Raw genomic sequence first — 26,970 nt, forward strand, 5'->3', positions numbered from 1 at the left:
CTCAGTGTTGGGATGTGTAGGGTGTTCCTCTTTATTGAATCTGGGGTCTTCCTAGGATGCCTATTTTCTTCCAGTCAGTTCCATTCTAAATGGAGCATAATTATAAGGACACCTCATTTGGAGTACTGGGTGACCCCCCAAAAGCTATTCTCCAAACACATTTGATCCCTAGAATCCCACAGAAACACAACAGCCTCAGCTAAGTGCCTCACATACTTTTCCTGAAGCTGTATTTGATTGTTTGTTTCCTCCTAATATAAACAAAGTGTGTTGCCAGCCAAGCCAAGAGGTGGGCTGTTGGACTGAGAGCTGGAGAGTAAGGACAGAAGGGTCTTGAGTATTCTCACTGGCACATGTTATGTCTGTAAAAAACAATAGTTTCCCAATGTCACAAATGATCTCATTGTTCTTGGAATTATTCTGTAGTGGACATCTTTGTCTTTAAGGAACTTTGACAAGTGAGCAATCTGTGTTTCCAGATGCACATTTGCTGATGAAGATAAGTTCTTGTCTGAAAATGCGTGCACGCACATAGTGACCAACTATATACGTAAGTCAAGTCTGCCCCCTGGAATCCAGGCTGGAAACACAGTGGGGCCTGGGTGTCCTCAGATGGTGGGAGAGTGGGGGTCTGCTATGTTTTCAAGGTTCTGTTTTGGTGTCAGATTGAGGGAGATAAACAGTCCATTAATTTAGCAGAGCATCTGGGATCTTTAAAGCCAGAAATGGTCTTACAATTTATCAGTCTTAATTTGCTTATGCTGCAGTTAGACGGAGACGACCCCTGGGAAACACTGACAGAACGCAGGTGTTCTCCATCCAGCTCAAGCACACACACCAGCAACGGCTGCACAGCCCTCCGCAACCCCAACTTCCTCAGCCTTTTCCTTGTGCTGTGCCAATATCCAGGCGGTCTTTAGTAGCATAAACACACACTAATTCCCTTAGGCATCCCCTGGACAGGGTGAAACTTCTAATCTAACAAACATTTGTGTTCTTAATTAGAAGACGGAGGGTGGTCGGCGTTCCGGGCCCTCAGACCCCGGAAGGGCTCTCCTGGGCCAGTGTGGCTGAGGCTGGGGAAGGGCTGGCACTTCGTCACTCTGCCTGAAGGTAGGAATTTAGTCTCACATGTCTATCTTTCATTCCCACAGTTTCTCCTATAATGCTTATAAGGAACGCTCAATTTGTGTGTATGGCTGAGTAGGAATATTGGACTCGCATGCACTTAGCCATTTTCATACATTTGTGTTCTCCTTTTAAGTTCTTCTTCTTGAAAATTGGGATTTTAGTCTCCTGTGGTAAAGACCAGGGGTGACTGAGCACAAAAGTGTGGCATGAGGCGTGCTGCGGTTGCTAGGAAGGCACTAAAACCAGCGTCACCTCATGTGTCTTCACCCTCCCAGCGGGGACCCCAGCAGGAAAGAGGAGATGCTTTCCCTCACTGCACATAGGCCTGAGCTTCTTGGCACTTGCACTATTCCTTTCGATTAAGCCATTCTGTTTCCGAAGGCCACAGTTAAAATGTAAATGTTCCCAGGAGAGGTAAAACAAAAATTACTGTCTATTAGCAACTTTAGATGAAGTTATTTGTTCATGTTTGCTTATCACCTCTTTGGGCTCTGAGGGAGTGGGCCACAGGCTGTTGATTTTGAAGGGAGGAGGTGAGGTTCAAAGAAGGAAGAGAAAACAAAGATGTAAGGTCTCAGAGTTCCCAGTCGGGTTGAGGGGCACATTCTTCAAACCTGGTCTTAGTAGATCACACTCCTGCCTTGGCTCAAAAGGCCACCTGATCAAATCCACTGGGAAAACACTGAAAGTGAAGAAAGTAGAGATGGTTGATTTACAGTAGGACTTTTCAGAGCCACCATTTGCCAAGAGGCTTTGTGATTCTCCAAAATATGTTACAATACTACACAGATCATAAACTTATTTGACCCCAAACTGCCCCCTTTTTTGTAGAGCATTTTCTGGAATTTGTGCTCCTGGTAATACACTGGAAATCCGGGTTTAGTGAGTCGAGTGGTTGGAGGAAGGACAACCCCCAGGGGCCCAGTGTGACTCCATGGAGGGCGTGGGTTGGCTGGTTCTTTACCAAGGGTATGGTTGTGCATGGCTTACTGTAGAGAGGAATATTTTAGCTCTGTAAACTTCCTAACTTATTTATTTATCTCTTCTAATTTATTTTTCCAAGACTGAAGTTTTACATTGTGTTTCCTAAAATGACCCACAGTATCTGAGCTCTTATGAAACCGCTTTCCAGCCCAACGTGCACACTACGTTTGTACCAGCACCACACAATCTCTTTTGCCCACTTGACTTCTTTGACCTTCCTTATTTTATCAGTTCATCTTGGAAACACACTTTGACCAAGCACACCATGACTGTTTATACACAGTTGGAAGACATTCCACTGGAAATTAGTCTCAAAATTTTTCTGTTCCATATAGCAAGGAAGTGGTAATAGGATCCTACTGTTTCATCCTGTTTTCCTAAAGATAGTTTCCTGTGGTGTTATCAGCCAGTTAAGGATTCAGAAAATCTATAGGCATTCCAGTAACTTTCTTCCATCTCTTTTTATTTCTCCTGGAGCAAAAAAACCTTTAAGATACTTCTTTGCTAAAAGTTGAGAAGGCAAAATCTAAGAGGAAAAAAGGAGGGACACATTTGCTTTCTTTATTTCAACTATTTAGATACCCACCATGTCCTTGAGACCCCACTGGCAGAAGATGTGGGAGGGGGTGAGACGGGCATCAGGGGCTGACCAGGGGAAAACAAAGCTTCTGTTTTCCTCTCCTGATCTGATAGAACAAAATGCCTGGAGACTCACACGGGGGGAAGGAGGTTTTCAGTGAAGCCTTCCTGCGAGAGGTGGCATTTGACATGGGCTTTGAATGGTGCCTTCACCTTGAAGAAAGGTGGGGAAGTTCGTGGGAGGGAAGAGTGAGGAAGAGGGTGTGAACCTCAGGGTGTTCGGGGAGCAACAGGCCATCTGGGGGGACGGTGGCCCTCGCTCACCTGAGTCAGGAACCAGGAGTCCTTCCTGGCGCCTCCTGGGTATCCGTGCACACTTCATCGACACGCCCAGGTCCCGTGGAGTTTTTCTCCTGCTCCACCCCTTTCATCTTCCTTGTCCATAGCCTGTCTTCTTTCCTCCTGCAACTGAGCCCTAACCGGTTCCCCTTTCTGCTGCCTTCCTGGACTGTTGCCAGAGAAACCTTCTGAAAGGCGAGCCTCGTCATTTCACCTGCAGCACCCCAGTGCCATGGGAGACTCCAGATTCCCTACCACAGGCTGCGCTGTGCACCAGACCCACCGGGGACCACCCCAGCTCGTCACGGAGCTGTGTACCCGGTTGTGTCAGCTGAGTGTGGAGCCGCCACCACATTCCGGTCCCATCTCCCTGGCTCCTTGCGTTCAGGGGAGCCCACCGTGCCCAGCTGCACCTGCTCTCCCTCAGCCCCACCTTGGCCCAGGTGGCCTCCTCCCACCTGTCTGAGACCTGAGCCTGCTTGCCCTCCACCGGGAGATCTGCGGATCCTCTTCCCTGCGTGTCCTGGTCCCCAGGGCGTATCGGTGTCCCTGGACTAGGCTCCCATCCACCTGCGTCCACGTCACGCCACTGTCTGCCTTCACTCTCATACGTGGCTGATTATTGCTCAGAAGTGGAGGTGCCAGCCAAGCAGTATGTGCATTTTAAATAGATACCACTACCAGGTTACCCTCTGGAAAGGGGCATCCATTTCGACTCCCACGAGCTGTGTATAAAGGCCTCATCTTTCTCAGCCTTGCTAACATGGTAATCTACCAATCTGATTAGTGGAATATGATACACCACTGATGTTTAATAGGACTTTCCTTGATCTCTAATGGCATTTCCTGGTTTCTGTATTTCTACCTTTGTGAACTGCTTCTTTGTTCTTTGCCCATTTTTCTAGAGGGTTTCTCTTTCCCTTAATGATTTCTAAGATGCTCTTCTATGTTCTTTCAAAAGATGCACTGTAAATATTTCCCCTAACTTGTAATGTACCTTTAAGCTTATTTTATGTCATATGTCTTTTAGGTTTTTGCCATAGAGAAGTTAAAAATTTTTATGTTTCTATAAATCTTTTTCTTGCAGTTTCCAGGTTTATTTTCATTCATAAAAAGATAATCTTAGCATGGGGGTCATGCTAAGATTGTAAAAAGTATTCTACTCCATTTCCTTCAAATGTTTCTATAGGTTTATTTTTGTATTTAAACCAAATCGACTCAATTTATTTTGATGTAAGTTGTAAGGGAGGGATTGACCTTCAGCTCCCCAAACTGGTATTCCACTGTCCCAACAGTATTGAGTGACAGTTCTTTCTCCATGAATCATCAACTTAAAATACTCACATCATTTCCTAAATTGATGTGTGTGTGTGTGCCTGTGTGTCTAGTTTCTGAACTTTTCATTCTGATAAAACAAAAGCTTCTCATGCACTTTCCCCGCCCCCCTGCCTGCCCAGGTGGGGGCGACTCTCCAGGTGTCCCTCCCAGGTGAAATCTCACATCTTCTCTGGGGGGCCCAGGAGTCGGGCAGCTTCCCACCCAGAAAGCAGAAGGGGCTCCCCGAAGGGGTGGAACGGGGGAGCCCATGGCGGCGAATGGGGGCACGGAGGAGGCACGGAAGAGAGGCTCTGACTGGCCGACGCCGGGTTTCCATTTTGCAGGGGGAGCAGCGGCCCTGGATGAGCCTGTTGCTGTCCATTCTGACGAGCTGTCGGGTGAAATCTGCTTTTCAGCAACCCCCATAGGGACTGTTCCGTTTTCTGGGAAACCCCCAGCAGGTCAATCATTTTTCTCTCTGGAAAAGCCCTTCTCCGACGGGTCCCTCCCGCAGTGCCCACAGCGAGCCATCTTACTTAGTCCCATCTTTTGGTGATTTCCCCGGTGATCTCACTGGAGACTTGACGAAAACACTCCATTTGCCACCAGTGTCCTTGTCAGGCAGTCGAGTAGTCTCGGTCAGTCTTTTTGTTCCATTTGTCCTCTTTATTTTTCATGTTTGTTGCCTTTCTTGATGGCAGTGAGAGTCCCTGGATGGCTGTTTAGTCACATGTGAGACCCTGGGAGTGGGGTGAACTACTCAGCTGAGAGCGTTAGGGTTCCGCCCTTTCCAAGTCAGGGTGACCATTAACTTTATTTATTCTAGTCTTGGTCCACTAGACAGAGTTCCAATTCTATCTCGTTTTCCTTACAAACAACAACGTGTCTTGAGGATGACAAGGAATTTCAACAGAACAGAATCATGGAACGAAGTTTGTACAGCAAGGAATAAAATCAAATAGACTGATAATCCCAATTAAAAACAAATCCAAAGTATACTGGTTTGTCCCCAAATTATGTTAAACCAAGAATTAAGGTCAGGAAATAAGCCTGTCCATTGAAATGTTTGGGAAACACCTTAGCTCGGTCCTTTAAAATATCCAAGTGATTATCACTGTTCCAGAGTGTTCACCCGGATGCAGCACCGTCCGCTTCGAAGAGCCCGAGGCTCAGCTGCAGCTGCGGCCTGAGGCCTGAAGAGCATGGAGCTCCGTTTCCCAACCTTAGCTGTGCTCCTAACTGCTCACTCCCAGGGAAGGCTGTGGGTGTGCAAACAGCCCTGGGCCAGCAGGGCAAGAATCAGCCCTCTTTTGTCAGTGTGTGGACAGATGCACAAAATATACATATATATATACTTGCTGACTGGCGTTTAGGGTAGACAGTATAAGCAAGATCACAGGATCAGTACAATTTGCAGGGAGGTAAAAAACCCATGAAGTTAACTGCAGTTTACAAAGGGATGCAAAATAGTTCAGACAACGAACAGGATCAGAATCTGATAACCCACAGGACTGTGCTATAATTTTCCATTGAAACATAACATTTCTCTAGTCACCCTCCTTTTGATAAAAAATAATCTCAAAAAGATTATTCTGATTCATAAAATATGGTTGATTTCGTTAGATTTGGCCTGATTATTTATACAGATGCAACAAGAATGACGATGTACCGCATAAGCCTTTTTAAGTTTGCTTTTCATAAGGACACCTGATTGGACTTTGAAAGTCTCTCCGGGCTAGGACACCAAGGCAAAAACGCAATCCAGATTTCACCAGCAGTCCCTGTAGATTCGGGTGAATTCCTCTTTCTCAAGGTCTCTAAGCTTCCTGTGTGTGCCAGAAAGTAACTTTCTTTGCTGCCCTGTGAGGCTGGGAGCCCTGGAGCCGAGTGCCAGCCTGGTTTCTCCAGGAGGTTTTGCAAGCATCAACTTCACAGAGCCAACCTGAGCTCCCAGAGCAGTGTCTGGTCACACCTGATTAAGTGAGCATCTTTCTCAAACATGCATAACCAATTACATCCTGTTAACAAGGAGGGCAGATTCTGATTGAACCTTTGTGAATCATTACTTTGTCATAAAAATAAGGATAGTCAATAAGAGTTTCCAAATTCTGGAGACCCCAGGCAGGAAGGAAAAGGCGATTGTTTTATGAATTGTAGACAGCCTAAGGGAATAGAGTAAGGGTTCCTTGTATCTAGAAAATGGAACATTGAAACAGCAGCAGGACACAGCACAAACAGTGAGTCCTATGTCAAACCATGGACTATAGTTTTTAGTAATAGAACAATTATAAACATGTGCTCTCATCAATTGTAACGAAAGTACCACATAAATGCAAAGGGTTAATCACAGGGTGGCAGATGGGAATCCTGTGTTTTCTGCATGATTTTTCTGTCAATCCAAAACTTCTTTACAAAAGCAAAAAACAAGAACAAAAAACATCAGCAATAATCCAAATAAAATCATAATCATTGTTTATCAGTTAATTCAATCCTAGGTAATTAATCCTTGTTTTACTTGCTCGTGTCTCTGCAATCTCATGAACTCATTGGCTTCTCCACTAGAATTCTGGAATTTTGACTCAGTGCAGTGGCTTGGTCTCAAAGTTGTTTAAGCAATGACAGTGCACACTGTGCCAGGCATCTCCGAGACAATCGTGTTTGTTGAAGACGAGGCCTCTGGCCTGTAGCTGACAGGGAACATTGAAATGAAAATTGTCTGTAGTGACAGAAGACTTAGATAGCTGTGGTTAACTAACTACTGTTTTACAAAAGTGAAAGTTCTGATGAAAGTTCATTACAAAGCAATGCAACTTTCATCATTAGGAAATTTGTATTTTTGTGACAGGTAACATTTTTAAAGAATAGCTGAAATTATGAACTATAACACTGTACTGCTGTGTAATATTAGGCAGATCAGTATTGGAATATTTCATGGACAGTGCGGATACTGGCAAATCTCTAGGAAATTGTTCCAGCCCAGCTCAGCCCCAGGACCGAAGAACACGCCAGGCACGAGTTAGACGTGAATTCAGTGGGACTTTCGGACAGGAGATGAATCCACGGCAGTGGCCGCTGGGAAAGAGGGAAGTCAGCACTCGGCAGAGTGGGGTGGGGGGAGGGGGCGGTTCATAAGGGTTTAGGACAGAGACATTCCACAGAGTGTGAGAACTGACAGGGCTGTGGGGATTCCTTATCAACAGTGATCAGGAGAGGGGGTTTAATGCTTTATTTATGACACCATTTGTACATTCTTTCCCCCTGGGGAGGACTAGTGACCTTTAACATCTGGCCAGGTCAAGAAAGCAGCTACTTTCAGTACGGAGGGCAGGGGGCCTGGGCCCTGGGTCCCCACAGAACTTTACACGGTTTATCAAATGTTTACATTAATAACATTTTATCCATACAAATTAACCAACAGAAGGTTAGAAAATCCTACTTAACTTGACAACACTACCTATGCAAATCATAACATATGAAATGAACTTAATCATTTCTAGCACTTCTCTTTTTAGAAAGTGAGAGAACAAATCCTCTGGAAAATAAGATCAATAAGATGCCATTTAGAGTTTGATTTGCGGAAGGCAAAATATCAAAATTTGTCAGGTTTGTGCATTTTGTTCAATTGACAATGGGTCACTGTGAAATAATATTCACTTTCCCGTTTAACCAAAGTGATAATAAAAGATTTTAAAAGTAAAGAGACGTTAACATGCTTGTAAAAAAACTTAGTTCTTTTATAAGTGAGAAGACTTGTTCTCTAAAACAATAAAGGATGATAAGGTCACTATAAGTATCAATAAGATATTATTCTGATAAAATATAGACTCTTTGCCTTCTAGGAAGATTACTCAGATGATTAAGAATAACCTGTTTATTTTTAATTTTATTCACTTTTATTGAGATATATTCATATACCATACAATCATCCAGTGTGCAATCAATTGCTCAGTACCATCATATAGTTGTGCGTTCATTACCTCAATCTATTTTTTGAACATTTTCCTTGTACCAGAAAAAGCGAAAATAAGAATAAAAAATAAAAGTAAAAGTAAAGAAGAACACCCAAAACACCCTGCCCCATCCTATTTTTCATTCAGTTTCTTTATCCCCATTTTTCTACTCATCCATCCATACACTGGATAAAGGGATTGTGATCCACAAGGCTTTCACAATCACACTGTCACCCCTTGTAAGCTACATTGCTATACAATCGTCTTCAAGAGTCAAGGCTACTGGGTTGGAATTTGATAGTTTCAGGTATTTACCTCTAGCTATTCCAATGCATTAAAACCTAAAAAGGTTTATCTATATCGTTCATAAGAGTGACACCAGAGTGACCTCTTGACACCATTTGGAATTTCTCAGCCACTGAAATTTTATTTTGTTTCATTTCATATCCCCCTATTGGTCTAGAGGATATTCTCAATCCCATGATGCCGGGTCCAGATTCATTCCCGGGAGTCATATTCTGCATTTGCCAGGGAGATTTACACCCCTGGGGGTCAGGTCCCCCGTAGGGGGGAGGGCAGTGAGTTCACCTGCCAAGTTGGCTTAGCTAGAGAGAGAGGCCACATCTGATCAACAAAGAGGTACTCGGGGAGAGACTCTTAGGCACAGTTATATCTCTATTTGAAGTCTGGACTCTTTTTCAGCTTTTTTAAACGGTTGGTAACTTTATCCAGTGTATGGATGGATGAGTAGAAAAATGGGGATAAAGAAACTAATAAAAGGAGATTTAACCTCTCCTTTTCAGTAACGAGCTTCATAAGGGCAAGTCCCGTGATAGAGGGCTCAGAATATCAAACTGCTAGTCCTCAATGTTTGTGAGAACATCAGCCACAATCCAGGTGAGGAAGCCTAACACCTCTGTATTTTCCTCCAGCTCCTCAGGGGGGCCCTGTACATATATTTTTATTCTCTGTCCAAATTATTTTGGGATGTGTCACTATTTCACACTAACCTATGCAAACCTACCAGGTCTCACTTCCTATTGAAAGTTCCATGTAATTATGCTATTTGAACAAACTATGCGAGTTAGATTGTTTAGGAAATATACGTCTTACACCAACTAAACATCTCTTCCCTTGGTCTCACATGGAAGCTGAAGTTTTAAAGTGCATTCTGTATTGTCCTTTACCCTTTGGCCCAATTTGCCCTGGTCCAACCACATCTGCTTCATTCATATCTCTATTTGAAGTCTGGACTCTTTTTCAGCTTTTTTAAACAGTTGGTATATGTGCTAATATTGACATTCATATCTGCCAAGTTCTGGCTCTGAGTTTCAGGTGTCACACAGATACCCAAAGTTCCAGGGATATATCAGGTTACACACAAGGGGAGCAGCATCTCAGAATCTGGAGATAACCACTACAATTCAGGAACAGATTTGACTGCTGTAAGAGCTTACGATCTAGGGACTGTTAAAATAAGCATTCAATTCTGAGTTTACACATTGTAGTTAGTCCCTATTGGTGAGGCATTATAGTGTTTGCCTTTGTTTCTGGCGTACTTCACTCAACATGCTGTCTACAGGATCCATTCACCTCGTTGGGTGTCTCACAGCTTCACTCCTTCTCGTAGTTGCTCAATATTCCATTGTATGCACACACCACAGTTCACCATTCTGTTCCTCAGTCTGTGTACCCTTAGGTCACCTCCACCCATTGCAAATCATGAATACTGCCTCCATGAACACCAGCGTGCAAATATCCCTGCTCTCAGATCCTCCAAGTAAATGCCCCCTAATGAGGTTGCAGGACCTTATGGCAGCCACATACTTAGCTTCATGTGGAACCTCCCCCTGTCCTCCAGAAAGGCTACACCATTCTGCTTCCTAACCAACAGTAAATATGTACATCCCTCTCTCCATGTTTTCTCCAGCACTTTTATCTCTGTTTATATTTTTCCATATAATTTTATAGAGCTCTATTCACATACCATATAACTATCCACAGTGAACAGTTTTTCACAGTAGCATCATACAGTTGTGCATTTATCACCACAATCAACACTTGAACATATTGATTACTACAGAAAAAAAAGTTTTTATTGTTTTTTTAATAAATAATAAAAAAGATAATGAAAGGAAAAATAAAATATAAAATACAGTATAATAGTAGGGTCAGACAACACCACTACCAAGAATCCCATGTCCCTCCCATATATACCCCTCTCATACTCATTTAAGCTTGGTATATTGCCTTTGTTCCATTTAATGGAGGCATATTACAATGTTACTGTTGACCATAGACTCCAGTTTGCTTTGATTATATTTTTTCCCCAATACCATCCCTTTTTCAACACTTTACATGGTTGACATTCATTGGTTCTCCCACATGCAAGAACAGTTTTATACTTGTACATTTAGTCACAATCATTAACCACTCCAGGTTTTGCTAAGTTAAACAGTCCTTTATCTTCTATCTTTACCTCAGGTGTCATAAATGCTCCTCTCACCTCTTTCAGCTTTACTCATAGACATCTTTGTTCAGTGTAGTTGCAATATTGTGCTACCATCACACAGTATTATGCTATCCATTTCTGGATCTATACAGTCAATCTTGCTGATCATTCTGTAGTCCTTCAGCATCAAATTCCTAATCTCTACCCTCTTTCTATCTCCTGGCAGCCTGTGTTATTATCTTTTAACTCTCAAAGTTTGCTCATTAATGTTAGTTCATATAAGTAAGACCATACAGTATTTGTCCTTTTGTTTCTGGCTAATTTCACTCAACATAATGTCCTGAAGTTTCATCCACGTTATTATATGTTCCATGTCTTTGTTCTGTCTTACAGCTGTGTAATATTCTATCATGTGTATATACCACAGTTTATTTATCCACTTGTCCATTGATGGACATTTGGGCTGTTTCTATCTCTTGACTATTGTGAATAATGCTTCAATAAACATCAGTTTACAAATGTCCATTCATGTCTTAACTTCCAGTTCCTCTGAGTATATATCTAGTAATGAAATAGGTGGGTCATATGGCAAATCTGTACTTGGCTTCCTGAGGAACCTCCACACTGTCTTCCAGAGTGGTTGCACCATTCTACATTCCCACCAAAAATGAATAAGTGTGCCTCTTCCTCCACATCCCCTCCAGCACTGGTAATTTTCTGTTTGTTTTTTTTTTTTCTTTTCTTGATAATGGCCATTCTGGTAGGTGTGAGATGATATCGCCTTGTAGTTTTGATTTGCATTTCCCTAACAGGCAGTGAAGTTGAGCATTTTTTCACATGTTTTTGAGTCATTTGTATTTCCTCTTCAGAAAAGTGTCTGTCCATGTCTTCTGCCCATTTTTTGATTGGGTTGTTTGTCTTTCTCTTGTTGGGTTGCAGGATTGTTTTATATATTTGGGATAATAAACCCTTATCTGACATGTGGTTTCCAAATATTGTCTCCCACTACGTAGGCTGCTTTTTTACTTTTCTGACAAAGTCATTTGATGTATGGTCTCGTTTGCTAATGCTGTGGAATGCAAAACACCAGAGATGGATTGGCTTTTATAAAAAGGAGGTTTATTTGGCTACACAGTTACAATCTTAAGGCCATAATGTGTCCAAGGTAAACATCAGAAATCAGGTACCTTCACTGGAGGATGGCCAATGGTGTCTGGAAAACCTCTGTTAGCCGGGAAGGCACGTGGCTGGTGTCTGCTCCAAAGTTCTGGTTTCAAAATGGCTTTCTCCCAGGATGTTCCTCTCTAGCAAGCTTGCTCCTCTTCAAAACATCACTCACAGCTGCACTGAGTTCCTTCTCTTTGAGTCAGCCCATTTATATGGCTCCACGGATCAAGGCCCACCCTGAATGGGTGGGGCCATGCCTCCATGGGAATATCTCATCAGAGTCATCACCCACAGCTGGGTGGGGCACATTCCAAGCAAATCTAATCAGCACCAAAACATCTGCCCCACACAAGATTGCATCAAAGATAATGGCATTTGGGGGACACAATACATTCAAACTGGCACAATGTACAAAAGTGTTTAATTTTGAGGGGATCCCATTTGTTTATTTGTTCTTTGGTTGCTCATGCTTTCGGTGTAAGGTCTAGGAAACCACCTCCTATGACAAGATCTTTAAGAAATTGCCCTACAGTTTCTTCTAAGAGTCTTATGGTCTTAGCACTAATGTTTAGGTCGTTGATCCATTTCAAGTTAATTTTTGTACAAGGTGTGAGACAAGGGTCCTCTTTCATTCTTTTGGAAATAGATATCCAGTTCTCCAAACACCATTTATTGAAGAGGCTGCTCTGTCTCATTGCTTCGGCTTGACTGCCTTATCAAAAATCAATTGTCCATAGATGGCAGAGTCTATTTCTGAACATTCAATTCAATTCCATTGGTCAGTATATCTATCCTTATGCCAGTACCATGCTGTTTTGAGCACTGTAGCTTTGTAATATGCCTCAAATTCTAGTAGTGTGAGGCCTCCCAATTCATTCCTCTTTCTCAAGATATTTTTGGCTATTTGGGGCACCTTGCCCTTCCAAATAAATTTGGTTATTGGTTTTTCTATTTCTGTGAAGTAAGTTGTTGGGATTTTAATTGATATGGCATTGAATCTATAAATCAGTTTAGGTAGAATTGACATCTTAAATGTATTTAGTCTTCCAATCCATAAACATGGTATGTTCTTCCATTTTTTTAGGTCCTGTTTGATTTCTTTTAGCAGTTTCTTGTAGTTTTCTTTGTATAGGTCTTTTGTGGCCTGTGTTCAGTTTATTCCTAAATACTGGATTCTTTTGGTTGCTATTGTAAATGGAATTTTTTTCTTGATTTCTTCCTCTTGTTGCATATTACTTGTGTATAAGAACACTACAGATTTTTGCATGTTGATCTTGTAGCCAGCCACTTTGCTGTATTCACTGATTAGATCTAATAGCTTTGCTGTAGGTTTTTCTGGATTTTCTGCATACAGAGTCATGTCATCTGCAAACAGGAAAGTTTTACTTCTTCCTCTCCAATTTGGATGCTTTTTACTTCTTTTTCTTGCCTGATTGCTCTATCAAGAACTTCCAGCACAATGCTGAATAACAGTGGAGACAGTGGGCATCCTTGTCTTGTTCCTGATCTTAGAGGGAAGGCTTTCAGTCTTTCCCCATTGAGTACGATGTTAGCTGTGGGTTTTTCATATATTGCCTTTATCATATTGAGAAAATTCCCTTCTATTCCTGTTCTAGTTTGCTAATGCTGCCAGAATGCATAACACCAGAGATGGACTGACTTTTATAAAAGGGGTTTATTTGGTTACACAGTTACAGTCTTAAGGCCATAAAGTGTCTAAGATAACACATCAACAATCAGGTACCTTCACTGGAGGATGGCCAATGGTGTCCGGAAAACCTCTGTTAGCTGGAAAGGCACGTGGCTCCAAAGTTCTGGTTTCAAAATGGCTTTCTCCCAGGATGTTCCTCTCTAGGCTGCATTTCCTCAAAAATGTCACTCTTAGCTGCACTTGTGGTATTTGTCCTCTCTTAGCTTCTCCAGAGCAAGAGTCTGCTTCCAATGGCCGTCTTCAAACTCTCTCTCATCTGCAACTCCTATGCTTTCTTTAAAGTGTCCCTCTTGGCTGTAGCTCCTCTTCAGACCATCATTCACAGCTGCACTGAGTTCCTTCTGCTTGTCAGCTCATTTATATGGCTCCACTGATCAAGGCCCACCCCAAATGGATGGGGCCATGCCTCCATAGAAATTATCTCATCAGAGTTATCACCTACAGTTGGGTGGGGCGCATCTTCAAAGAAACACTCTCTGCCACACAAGATTACATCAAAGATAATGTCATTTGGGGGACACAATACATTCAAACTGGCACAATTCCTATCCTTTGAAGTGTTTTCATCAAGAAAGGATGTTGAATTTTGTCAAATGCCTTCTCTGCATTGATCGAGATGATCACGTGTTTCTTCTGCTTTGATTTATTGATGTGGTGTATTACATTAATTGATTTTCTGGGGTTGAACCAGCCTTGCATACCTGGAATAAACCCCACTTGGTCATGGTGTATAATTCTTCTAATGTGCTGCTGGATTCGATTTGGGAGTATTTTGTTGAGGATTTTTGCATCTATATTCATTAAAGAGATTGGTCTATAATTTTCTATTTTTATAGTTTCTTTGTCTGATTTTTGTATTAGGGTGATGTTGGCTTCATAGAATGAGCTGGGTAGCTTTTCCTCCTCTTCAATTTTTTAGAAGAGTTTGAGCAGGATTGGTATTCTTTCTTGAACACTTGGTAGAATTCACATGTGAAGCCATCTGGTCCTGGGCTTTTCTTTCTTGGGAGCTTTTTGATGACTGACTCAATCTCTTTACTTGTGATTGGTTTGTTGAGGTCATCTGTTTCTTCTTGGGTCAATTGTCTAGTTGTAGGTTGTCTAGTTCATTAGCATATAGTTGCCCATAGTGTCTTCCCATTATCTCCTTTATTTTTGCAGGGTCAATACTTATGTTTCCTTTCCTGTTTCTGATTGCATTTATTTGCATCTGCTCTTCTACTCTCTTTTGTTTTTGTTTTTGATTTTGTTAGCCTAGCTAGAGGTCCAACAATTTTGTTGATTTTCTCAAATAACCAACATCTGGTCTTGTTGATTCTCTTTATTGTTTTCTTATTCTCAGTTTCATTTATTTCTGCTCTAATCTTTGTTATTTCTTTCCTTCTCTTTGCTTTGGGGTTAGTTTGCTGTTCTTTCTCTAGTTCCTCCTGGTGGATAGTTAATTCCTCAATTTTTGCTCTCTCTTCTCTTTTAATGTAGGCATTTAAGTCAATAAATTTCCCTCTTAGCACCACCTTTGCTACATACCACAAGTTTTGATATGTTGTGTTTTCAGTGTCATTGGCCTCAAGGTATTTACTAATTTCTCTTGTAATTTCTTCCTTTACCCACTGGTTCTCTAAGAATGAGTTGTTTAGTCTCCAAATATTTGTGAATTTTACAATCTTTTGCCTGTTATTAAATCCAACTTTATTCTGTTACGATCCAAGAAAGTGATTTTTGTAATATCAATATTTTTAAATTTGTTGAGATTTGCTCTGTGATCTAACATGTGGTCTATCCTAGAGAATGTTCCACTTGAGAAAAATATATATCCTGCTGTTGTGGGGTGTAGTGTTCTGTAAATGTCTGTTGAGTCTAGTTCATTTATCATAAAATTCAACATCTCTATTTCCTTTTTGATCCTCTGTCTAAATTTTCTATCCATTGACAAGAGCAGTGTGTTGAAGTCACCAAATATTAATGTAGGGTTATCTACTTATCCTTTCAATTTTCTCAATGTTTGCCTCATGAATTTTGGGGCACTCTGACTTGGTGCATAAGTATTTATGATTGTTCTGTTTTCTTGATGAATTGACCCTTTTATTAATATATAGTGTCCTTCTCTGTCTCTTTTAATTGTCTTACTTTTGAAGTCTAATTTGCCTGATATTAATATAGCTACTACTGCTTTTTTCTGCATGTTGTTTTCATGAAATATCTTTTTCCAACCTTTCACTTTCAGCCTATTTTTGGCCTTGTGTCTAAAGTGAATTTCTTGTAGACAGCATATAGATATGTCCCGTTTTTTAATCCATTCTGCCAGTCTGTGTCTTTTTATTGAGGAGTTTAATCCATTAACATTTAGTGTTATTACTGTAAGGGCAGTATTTTCTTCTACCCTTTTGTCTTTTGGATTTTATATGTCATGTCTTATTTTTTTCCCCTCTTTCTCCTGTTAACCTTCCTGATAATCTTCATTTCTACACTCTTCTCCAAACCTCTGTTTCCTGCCTTTTCCTATCAGCCTGTAGCACTCCCTTTAGTATTTCTCATACCACTAGTCTCTTATTCACAAACTCTCTCAGTGTCTGTTTGTCTGAAAATATTTTAATCTCTCCCTCATTTTTGAAGGACATTTCTGCTGGATATAGAATTCTTGGTTGGCAGTTCTTCTCTTTCAATATCTTAAATATATCATACCACTGTCTTCTTGCCTCCATGGTTTCTGTGGAGAAATCTGTATATAGTCTTACCAAGCTTCCCTTGTATGTGATGTATTGCTTTTCTCTTGTTGCTTTCAGAATTCTCTCTTTGTCTTTGACATTGGACAGTCTGATCAGTAAGTGTCTTGGAGTAGGTCTATTTGGATCTATTCTGTTTGGGGTATGCTGTACTTGTTGAATCTGTAATTTTCTGTTTTTCATAAGAGTTGGGAAATTTCCATTGAATATTTCTTCTATTATTCTTTCTGCCCCCTTTCCCCTCACTTCTCTCTCTGGGACACCCATAACACAAATATTCATGGGCTTCATGTCGTCACTCAGTTCCCTAAGACCCTGCTCATATTTTTCCATTCTTTTCACCATCTGTTCTTTTGTATATATGAATTCAAATGTCTGGCCTTCCAGTTCACTGATTCTTTCTTCTGCCTGTTCAAATCTACTGTTGTATCCCTCCATTGTCTTTTTCATCTCCTCCATATGCCCTTCATTCCCATAAGTTTGCCATTTGTTTTCTCAAGTTTATGAATTCTTCTTTTTGGCATCCAGTGTCTTCCTTCTGTCCTTCATCTCTTTAGCTATATATTGCCTCAGTTCATTAACTTGATTTTAAAATTGATTTAGGAGATTTGTTTGAACATCTTTAATTAGTTCTTCCTTCAATTCATTGAACTGATTTACCATTAGTTGCCTCAGCTCCTGTATCTTGGTTGAACTATTACTTTTTTCCTTTGGCTGGTCTATATTTTCATGCTTCCTAGTATGGCTTGTTATTTTAAGTTGTCTAGTCACCTGACTTTCTTGACTAGTTTATTCTGGCACTTGTTTTCACTCTTTTACCTAGTGTTTTCTTCTTGGTTGGCTTTGTTCTCTAACCCTTGGTGTTCAGTTCAGCCTATTCTAGAACTTTAACTTAGATTCTGTTTAGTTCATCAGAGTTTTTCACCTCTTGTTTTTCTGTTTCTTGCCCTGCCTCTATGTAGCCTTTCTGTGTGATGGTCTCCTCAGATTTGGTCAAACACAGTCAGGTTTCCCAGTCCAGAGAGGCCCAGGACTCAGGAGGAGGGTATGGAGTTTCCTTGAGAATGAGACCCCCCTGTGAGACCTTTAGACTCTGTGCTTCTCCTGTGCTGTCCAGCAGGTGGCGCTTGCCAGCCCCCAACTCCCCCACCAGTGTAAGGAGGTGGGAGCCTTTAGTTCTCCCAGTGACCCTGACCCTGTTGGGGTGTGGCTGACTGAAGCTGGTTTCTGAATTCTAGCCCCTGGGGTCTGAGTTCCCAGAAGGAGGGCTGCCACTGGAGCTGGGCCATGCACCCCTTTTCTTGGGGAAGTTATGGTCTTTAGAGAATTTTCTCTACCACTAGGCTTATTACTTCATCTCTCAGAGCTGTCTTAGCTCTGCTCTTGCCTGGGCCCAAATTGCAAGTCTTTGAGGCTTTCTGTAATGGGCTACTTAGAATAGTTATTTTTAAGAAAGAGAAAAAGATTAAAAAAAAAGAAAAAAGAAAAAGAATGGACCAGTATAGGCTATTTAAAGAAAAGTCCTTTAATTCAGTCCTTGCAGTCCTGATGGGCTACTGAAATGCAAAAAGACAAGGATTTGTAGAGCAATTGAGGAACAATCAAGAAAACAGAAAAACTGGCTTTTCAGAGAAGGTCCCTGCCCCCCTGGGTTTGCATATGTGCCTGTTTCTGTTTGAGTCCAGTTCTTCTCCATATTGTGTTCACCCTCAACTCCAAAAGTCTCTGTTTCTATTTCATTATTTCCTTTTTGCTGTTTTGCTAGCCCTATCTCCTCTCTGCTGGTCTGACTGCTCCCAGATTCTCTGGTGTCTGGTCTCAGTTTATCTATGGTTGGAGTTTTGTTCAGCAGCCTGAGTTTGTTAATCAGTGCTGCAACTGCCGTTCTCCCTCCTGGTTCCCAGCACTGATGGTCCCTCCTCCCTTGGGATTGTGCTTGGCAGGGAGGGGCGCGGAGCGCCAGCCATGAGAACTTACAGATTTCACTGATCTCAGTTGCTCCACTTGTGAGTATTGTGTGATGTGTGTCCAAACTCAGATTCCTCTGCAGTGTCTGTTCCACACAGTTCCTGGCTATCTACCAGCTGCCCCAGAGGAGTAACTAAAACCCACACCTTGCTACTCTTCCATCTTGCTCTGCTCCCAAGAATAACCTTTTATAATCTCTAAGAGCAGATCAATAATCCAAGAAAACTTTGTCATTTTAACAGAGAGAAAACCAAATTCTGAAGATACTGTGTGTGCTGGTTTGGATGTATTATGTCCTCCAGAATGCCATTATCTTTGATGCAGTCTTGTGTGGGCAGGAAATGTATTGACATTGATTGGGCTGGAGACTTTTGATTGGATATTTCCATGGAGATGTGATCACTCAACTGTGGGCAAGATCTTTCGTTGGATAATTTCCATGAAGGTGTGGCCCTGCCCATTCAGCGTGGGCCTTGATTAGTTTACTGGAGCACTATATAAGCTCAGACAGAAGGAGCGAGGTTGCTATATCCAAGAGGGACACTTTGCAGAATGCAAAGGAGCTGAGAGAGGAGCTGCAGCTTACAGAGACATTTTAGAGAAACTGCTGCCTAGAGAGGAACATCCTGGGAGAAAGCCATTTTGAAACCAGAACTCTGGAGCAGACGCCAGCCACATGCCTTCCCAGCTAACAGCTTTTCCGGAAGCCGCTGGCCATCCTCCAGTGAAGGTACCTGACTGTTGATGTGTTACCTTGAACACTTTATGGCCTTAAGACTGTAACTGTGTAACCAAATAAACCCCCTTTTATAAAGTCAATCCATCTCTGGTATTTTGCATCCTGGCAGCATTAGCAAACTAGAACACTGACTGATAAGAAAACTCTTAAAAATCTTAGAATCCTATCAAATCTTAGCCAAATTTCACCACCACAAATAAAATTCCTTTTCTGCAAACTTTCTACATGTTTCTATATCCATTCAGGTTTTTTCCTACACTGTCCTGTTTCTCATTCTGCAATAGCCAGTCCTTTTACTTTGAGACAGAACTACTCTTTTATCTTAGCAAAAACATATCCTGCATACCTTACATATCTAAGTTGCCAAAAAGATCTTGGAAACTGTCTTCAAGTGGGCATCTTCCAAAGCACAATTATTCTCAAAATAAGGTTTGTCAGAATAATAATTCAATTTGGTTAAATGCGAATTTACATTTTTCATCATCTTAAAGATCCAGTAGATATAATGCTAGCTTATATCAGTAAAGCTGTATAAATTTAGGAGGAAATTCTTAAGTAGGATAAAGTTGTGCTGGTATTGTACTTATCATTGGTAACTCAGAAGGTATATAGTAGTTTTTATTTAACTGACCATATTAAACTAGTCCATTTTATCGAAGGCTAATCTGAATTATGAGAACTTGAGTTTAAAAAAACACATTTGGTTTTATGTCTGCAAATACTCTTTTTTCATGGGAAATACTAAAAGTTTGGTTTCTTTCATTTCTAGGACTTCAGGAGTATTAATTTACTGTCATGGCTCAAATGGGCCTTTGCTGCCAAGAGGCCAGAGAAGATGCTGGGCATGTTCAGAGGTGTGAATGTTTTTATTTGGGGCTTACTTACAGGGAAATGAAAGCCAGTCACATTGCCCTAGATTCAGGAGCTGCTCTGAATGGGGGCAGGTTCAGAGTTCAACATGAAGATATTCCGCAAAAGCAGGGGATGCCAGTGAGTGGTTTATAAGGGTTAGGACAGAGACCATGGGAGCAGGGTCTAGGAAAGAGGGAGGATTACGTGTTACCTTGTAGACACAGCATCTCAGGAAGTTCGGGGCAGAGGCCTGGTTCTACAAGGAGAGGAGGTCAAACCTTAACTGACCTAGGTCACGCAAGCTGCTGTGTGCACAGGCTTCAAGGCCTTTGGGGAAGGCCCTCAGCCCCGGGCTCCCACACCCACTAGCTCAGCAAAGCACTTTTCACCTTGTGCACATGACAAAGAACTTACCGTGTGCATAGGACCAAGAAACCAGCAGCAGCAGAAATGAAACTGCAGACTGCACCAAAAGACTCAAAAATTTGAGCCTTCTTGTCAACAAGACTAACCTGCTTATCGTTGGACTAAAAGCTAGTGAGATTGGAGCGCTCAAGTGCAAAGAGAGTGGGCTCACCCACGATGCATGGAGATAGTGAGGAGGACAGAGAACTCGAGGTTCCCCGGGCGCTTCATCGGTCTTTCTCCTTGTCTCCAGAGCCATCAACAGTCGCTGTCAGATCCCATCCTCATCGCTGAAGCTGATAAAAAAACTTTTCATGCAGTTTGGGATTTCATAGCTTTGAGTGATTCATGAACTGGGCAGCATCTCATCCAGGAAGGAGAGGGGGTTTCAGTGAAGGGGGAAGGAGAAAGGGGGTCTCCACCGAGGGGTGGGAGGGGAGGGGGGCTCTCCAGTGAGGGGTGGGAGGGGAGAGGGTCTCCAGTGAGAGGTAGGGGGGGCACCACCGAGGGGCAGGAAGGGGGGGGAGAGGGAGGGGAGTCTCCACCGAGGAGCGGAAGGGGAGGGGGTCTCTAGTGAGGGGCAGGAGGGGAGGGGCAGAGAGGGGGGCTCCACCGAGGGGCGGGAGGGTCGCTCCTCGGGGACGACCAGGGGGGCATGTGAGGAGATTCTCCGGGCAGGTGTGATGTTTCCCTGTTACTTAGGAAGTTCTCACAGAGTGGGGAGCACATGTCCATCGACTGGTGTGTTGTGCTTGTCCACGCTGATGGGTTCTCTGCTGGACCAAGACTAGATTTATCACCATGCTTTTCTTATCAGTGACTCTGAAGGTCACGTTCTGTTTTCTCAGCAGATCCCTGCCAGTCAATTGCTTTTGTCTGCTGGGAAAACCCTTCCTGGAAAGGGGTCTTTTCTGGGCAACACCCAATGCAGGCAGCCATTTTATTTTACTGCGTTCAATGCTACGTGGGAAGCAGAAGATCAAGTGGCCTACAGCCCCAAAATCTGTCTCCTCAGAGTTTAAGGAGCTCAAGGATTTTATGGATTCAAACAAGGGGAGATGGAGTTTTACCATCAGAGTATCAAGTATCTACAGGGCTGAGATTAGCTGAGTTTCAGTAACTTCAGGTATTGACTTCTGCCTGTTCTACAATACAGAAAGGAAAAACATGTATGTGACTATTAGCAGCCATAATCATTTATTTGCTCAGCCCTAATTTCTGGGTCCTGGGTCTCCTGGAGCAGTGAGGCCTATGCAGCTCTCCCTGGACGGCTGAGCCCCTTAGAGACCCCCAGCCCCAGGTGGCCCAGCTCTCTCAGGTGCCCTTTGGGCATGTCTGTGGGTCCAGGCAGCTGTGGGGGGCCTGGGTGACAGGCACCAGCCTTCTGGGGGTTCCTGGCAGTGGAGGGTGAGGACTGTGATGCAGTTGAGCGAAAAAAGGCATCAGCTTGATCCCTGTTGTCATTCTGATTTACAGTTGGTGCAAACATGATCCCTGCAAAAGGGAAATTTCCATTCATAAAACTGGGATCCCTAAGTTGTTCTGTTATTCTTAAAACAAGAGTGTGGGGCATGAGGGACCACAGGCCATGCAGTGTGAGTGCACATCCGCAGGAGGTGCGAGGAGTTGTTTATTCCTGCCACAGCACCCTTTTCAACACTTTTAGGGCCAGAGGAGAAGGATTTTACGTACATGGGCCCTGAAGCGAGAGCACTTGAACTCGCCAGGTTTCATCCACGGAGCCCACCTGGCTCCCTTATCTCAGTCCAGTCCCGCAAAATGCCGTCAGCCAGAAGCCAGTGGGGACAGCGGAGCCGGGTTTGGGTTAAACTGTGAAGAAGCTGCAGAGCAGTCGGTGGGGAAGGGACGGGGTTAGCAGGTCCAATTCCACAGAGGCTGGCTGCAGCTAAGGCTCCTGAGTGCAGGTCTCCAGGCAGGTACCTCCTGGGTAGAGTAATCTTCTGTTATTGTGCATTTTGTGGTGACCACTTTTAACCTGTCAATAGAGATGACAAGAAAATGTTCTTCTGGGAATTAGGAGCAAATTAGCCCTAAACTCAGCTTTGCATGGGTGACTTGTCAGACAGGGACAGTTTCTCCTTTGTTGGAACAGACACATTGCTAAATGGCTGTGGCCTCAGGAAATGTGCAATAAGTGGAATTTCTCTAAAATGCTGCTGCAGTGTCAGGATGTCTCCAGGCAGCCTGTTTCTGCTCTGAGTTTTCAAAATGAATCCCAGATTTTCCCTGTATAGATGTAAATGGAATTACTCCCATGCATGGCTGGGAAGGCTAAAAATGAATGCTTCATTAGCCTCCAATTGTGTTTTGTTATTTAGTGTGTCTGCATTCTAGAATACAATCTGGGAAGGGAAAAAGTGAGACACACAGTTTAAACCTTCTAGTGTGGGAAAATACCTTACCAAACAATCAGAGTCCAAAACGCCAAGCTTCCTGAATCAGAATGAAATTGTGTGCTGGTTGGAAGCTGTCTGTACCCCAGAAAGCATGTTCTTTTAATCCATTCCTGTGGGTGGGGCCTTTTGATTAGGTTATCTCAGTTGATGCATGTCCTAGGTGGGTCTTAATCTTCTTACTGGAGCCCTTTATAAGAGGCTGAAAGACAGAGGACACACACAAAAACCCAGAGACGAGAGCCTGAGAGAAGCTGAGAGAGAAAAGGACAAAGAAGCCGAGAAAGATGGGGCAGCCAGGAGCCAAAAGCACTGTTCCCCCGCAGAGCAGGTCCAGCAGTGCTGCTGTGTGCCTCCCGCGTGTGCTGGGGGGAGCTGCTGTGCACCCCAGAGAGCCGCATTCTCTCAGCCTGATCTTCAGGTGCACACCTGTTGTGGGTGGGACCTTCTGACTAGGTTGTTTCTATGCAGATGTGACTGTACCCATTCGGGGGGGGTGTCTTAATCCTTTACTGGAATCCTTTAGAAGAACTCATGGTGAGAGCGAGCTTAGAAAGAAAATGCCCCAGGAGAAGCGAGAACGACCCACAGAAACCGAGAGAGCCTTTCTGAAAGCAGGGCCCAGGAGAGAAGGACAAGCAGACGCCGGCCACGTGTCTTCCATGTGACAGAGGAGCCCTGGATGCCGGCAGCCTGTCGTCTGAGTCCAGGTGTTGTCTTGATAGTACCTTGATTTGGACATTTTCATGGCCTTAGAACTGTAAACTTGCTAACTAATAAATCCTCATTGTTAAAAGACAGTCCAATCCTGGTACATTGCCCTTCGTCAGCTTTAGCCAACTAAAACAAATGGGTGTGTGGTGAACGCATCCATGTGCATCGCTTACTGTTTGCTGGGTTGGTTTTTGACGGGCAGCTGTTCTCAGGATGTACCCTAGGAAGTCACGGCTGCCCTGGTGGCTGAGAAGGGTTGACATGGGCCAAAAGCCGTCCCTGCACTCAGGGCTGACAACCGGGCAGGGGACTCTCTGTGACGTTGCAGGAAAACAGGAGGGTCCCCCAGCCCAGAACAGGAGCATCGAGAAGGTGACGGTGTTGGAACTGAGCCCGGCTGGTGAGTGGAATCAGGCCACATGTGGAGGACGTCGGTTCAGGCCGGGGTCTGGGATGTGGGGTCTCGGGAATGGTGGGGTGGGGCCTGCTCAGATGTGCATGGGGAATGGTCCATGTGGCAAACGGGCAGAGAAAAGATGAGACTGAAGGTAGAAAAAGCTATGAGCAAGTTGTTGTGGCCACGACAGTGAAAAGTCATGGCAGGCCTGGGCCAGGCGGCACAGCGAGGGTCTCTCTGGGACCCTGGTGGGGAGAGAGGGGTCAGAGGATGCCCGGGATGCCTGAGTGACCAGCAGGGAAGGCTTAGCAGGCAGCGTGCGGAGGGGCATGCCAGGACCCACGTGGGAGTGCAAGGAAGACAGTCCTGGGCTTTCCTGCCTGGAGCTCAGGGGTGAGGGCCGGCCTGGAGGCGGGGATTTGGGAACTGCAGCTTGGGAAGGGAGCAGACTCTGGGAGGAGACTTATCTGGGGGAGAGAAGGGCCTGAGGACCCAGGGACCCCAGTGTCGATGAGCAGGGAGGAGGCTCCTTGTCAGGGCACCAGGAGGAAACATAGAGACGGGCCGGGAAGCAAGAGGCTGCAGGATCCTGGGAGCCGAGGTCACACACTCGAGAGAAAGGCCAAGGCCCTGGGGACATGGCTGGAAGAGTTTGCCATAACCAGGGGTCATGTGTGCAAGAAAGAGAAACCAAGGGGAGAGAACGACAACGAGGTAACTGTTAGAATCCAAGGACATGTGGAGGTCCTCAAGGTCAGAGAGTGCGGCAGGCCCAGGGGGCCTGGGGTCAGGGACTGAAGCACCTAGTGACCCTGCAACTGTTCTTTGAAATTCTCTCTTTGGAGCTTGTGGCAGAGACCATGTGCTCGCCTGACCCCATTTTCTTTGAGGCCGGTAGATAGAATACGCATTCCCAGCACGTGGGCTGAATGTACCTGCTACTCTGGAACTGGGCTGTAAAATCTTTCTGTGTGCTCTCTCGTCCCATCCACTGGCCAAGTGGGAAAGGCTCCGGGGACCCAGGGAGGGGCAGAGCTGCAGAAGAAAGCCACTCCGACCCGAGCACAGCGTGGAGGTGAGCAGATGGGTGCGCCTGACCAGGAAGGCTCACGGTGCCTGGGCAGAAATTAACCTGGGAGTGGGGTTTCTCTTAGCACAGCTGCCCCTCTTCTCCACTGGGCAACCCTCCACCCCTCGGCTTGCACATCCTCCCTGCGGTCCAGTTCCATACTTGGAGATGCTTTTGCATCTTTGGATCCAAGCTCCCCAGGATGGAGAACGTGACAGGCCCACCCTGGGGCAGACACCCTCTTCTGAGGCCGGAGGGCAGGGAGTGGGGCTCAGCAGGCACCACACTGCTGCGTTAAACCTGGGCTAAGAGTTCCCAAACTTAGCATCTCCTGGGGGTGGGGGTGGCTCCAGAAACCTGCATTTTTAGCAAACCAGCATGGATAGCAAGCTCGGCTGTCACTGAATCAAAGTTAATGGAGGGTTAACATATTAGATACGCCCTAAAGCTCTACCAACTTCCATTTCAACCACGGGACGTGAGCCTGCTTCCTTGCCAAGGCATGATATCAATCTTTTTAATTTTTACTAATGTAATTGGTAAAAAATGAAATCTCACTTAAAGATTTGCATTGCCTTAATTACTAATGAGGTTTTCTATGTTTATTGATTTTAATTTTTTCTTCTGTGAGTTGCCTACTAAGTGTTTTTGTCCATTTTTCTATTGGGTTATTTTTTCTTACTGATTTTAGAATGTCTATATTCTGGCTATAAATTCAGCATCTGTTTCAGTAGCATTGAGAAGATGCCAGGGCACAGGTTGAGAGAATGTTTCTGAAGCCCGGCTGCTGGGTCCTGTCGGCTGTGCCGCTCACTAGCGTGTGACCTCGGCTGGGTCACGGTCCTCTCTGGGCCTCGGTTTCCCGCCTGGGAAGTGGGAGGGGTGATAACAGCTCCCACCGGGCATCGATGTTGCAGGATTAAATGAATTGGGACAGATTCCAACAGCATCCAGCACAAAATCAGCACCATATGAAAAAATTGCCATTCATGTTATTTGTTGCAAATATTTTCTTATCTGCTGCTTGTTTTAAAGTTTTGCTGGCTTGTGTAATAAGGAAGTTAAAGAATTTTTCATAATAAATTACTAATCTTTCTTCTTAGAGCTTCTGCATTTGAGTTTTTCATAAGGGGGCCTTCTCTATCCTGAGGTTATTAACAACTCTTTATCTTAACACCCGTGTGGTACCTTTTCCCTCTCTTTACCCTATTTGGAATTCATTTTTGTGAACAATATGAGCTAGAACTCTAGATCCTCCATGAAAGAGGCACCCAGCGTGAACTCCCAGTCCTCCCGGGGTCGCCATCGCCCTGGGAGGGGAGCCGCGGTGTTGAGCCCCAGGAGGCCCCAGCCCGTGGCCATCGTCCAGGACACACTCTGCTCCGTGTCCTGGGGCCGACCACTGAGGCCTGCCTGGCCCAGGGCTTTGCCCTCTGGGGTCTCTTTGGGTATTTGTTGGTGGATCGGAGGATGCGAGGAAGGGAAGTCACAGTGTTTAGTCCACCTGCTCTTTCATTTGCCATCTGTAAATGATCCTTCTAATGCTCTTCAGTTCAGTCCTTTGAATGTTGTAGAAGTTTCCTGTGGGACTTTGGTTAGGATAGCAATAGAAACAGATTGCATGAAAATGTAAAACTACAAAGAAAAGTTTTAGATAAGAGGAAAGCAACTAAGGTTGACACATGTGATAGGATTTGTTGGTAACCCAGCCCCAAACCTGTGGGTTATAAGAAAATATATTGAACAATCTCTAGTTGTAGCTACTTGCTCATTTTGGTATTGTGGGCAAACATTAACTAATTATTCCAGCAACATAAGGCGCGCAGTGAGATTTAAAGTTTGTGGCCATGTACTGGAGCTCAAAATTATCTTTCAGCATGAATGCTTGTGTTACTTCTGTTGGGGAGAAAAGTGAATTAGAGCAGGAGGGAGTAAACGGTGCTGCTGTCAACGCATGATTAAAAGGATTTTTTCAAGGTCATGTTTTTAAGGGAAAATGATTCTTGTGAGATAAGGAGGATAAAGCAGACATTAATGTGATTTGAACTGCAGAAGCTTT

The 26,970-nt window shown here is 43.9% G+C and overlaps 1 long non-coding RNA gene across 1 annotated transcript; it reads left to right on the forward strand.

The window, feature by feature from the left end:
* The first annotated feature begins 386 nt into the window (after positions 1–386).
* Positions 387–21,207, forward strand: LOC119533891. The gene is made up of 3 exons (XR_005216925.1): positions 387–1,113; positions 19,830–19,914; positions 21,169–21,207. It is a non-coding gene; the product is annotated as an uncharacterized LOC119533891 (long non-coding RNA).
* Positions 21,208–26,970: the final 5,763 nt, after the last annotated feature.

This window comes from Choloepus didactylus, chromosome 5, assembly GCF_015220235.1.
Source record: "Choloepus didactylus isolate mChoDid1 chromosome 5, mChoDid1.pri, whole genome shotgun sequence".
NCBI lineage: Eukaryota > Metazoa > Chordata > Mammalia > Pilosa > Megalonychidae > Choloepus > Choloepus didactylus.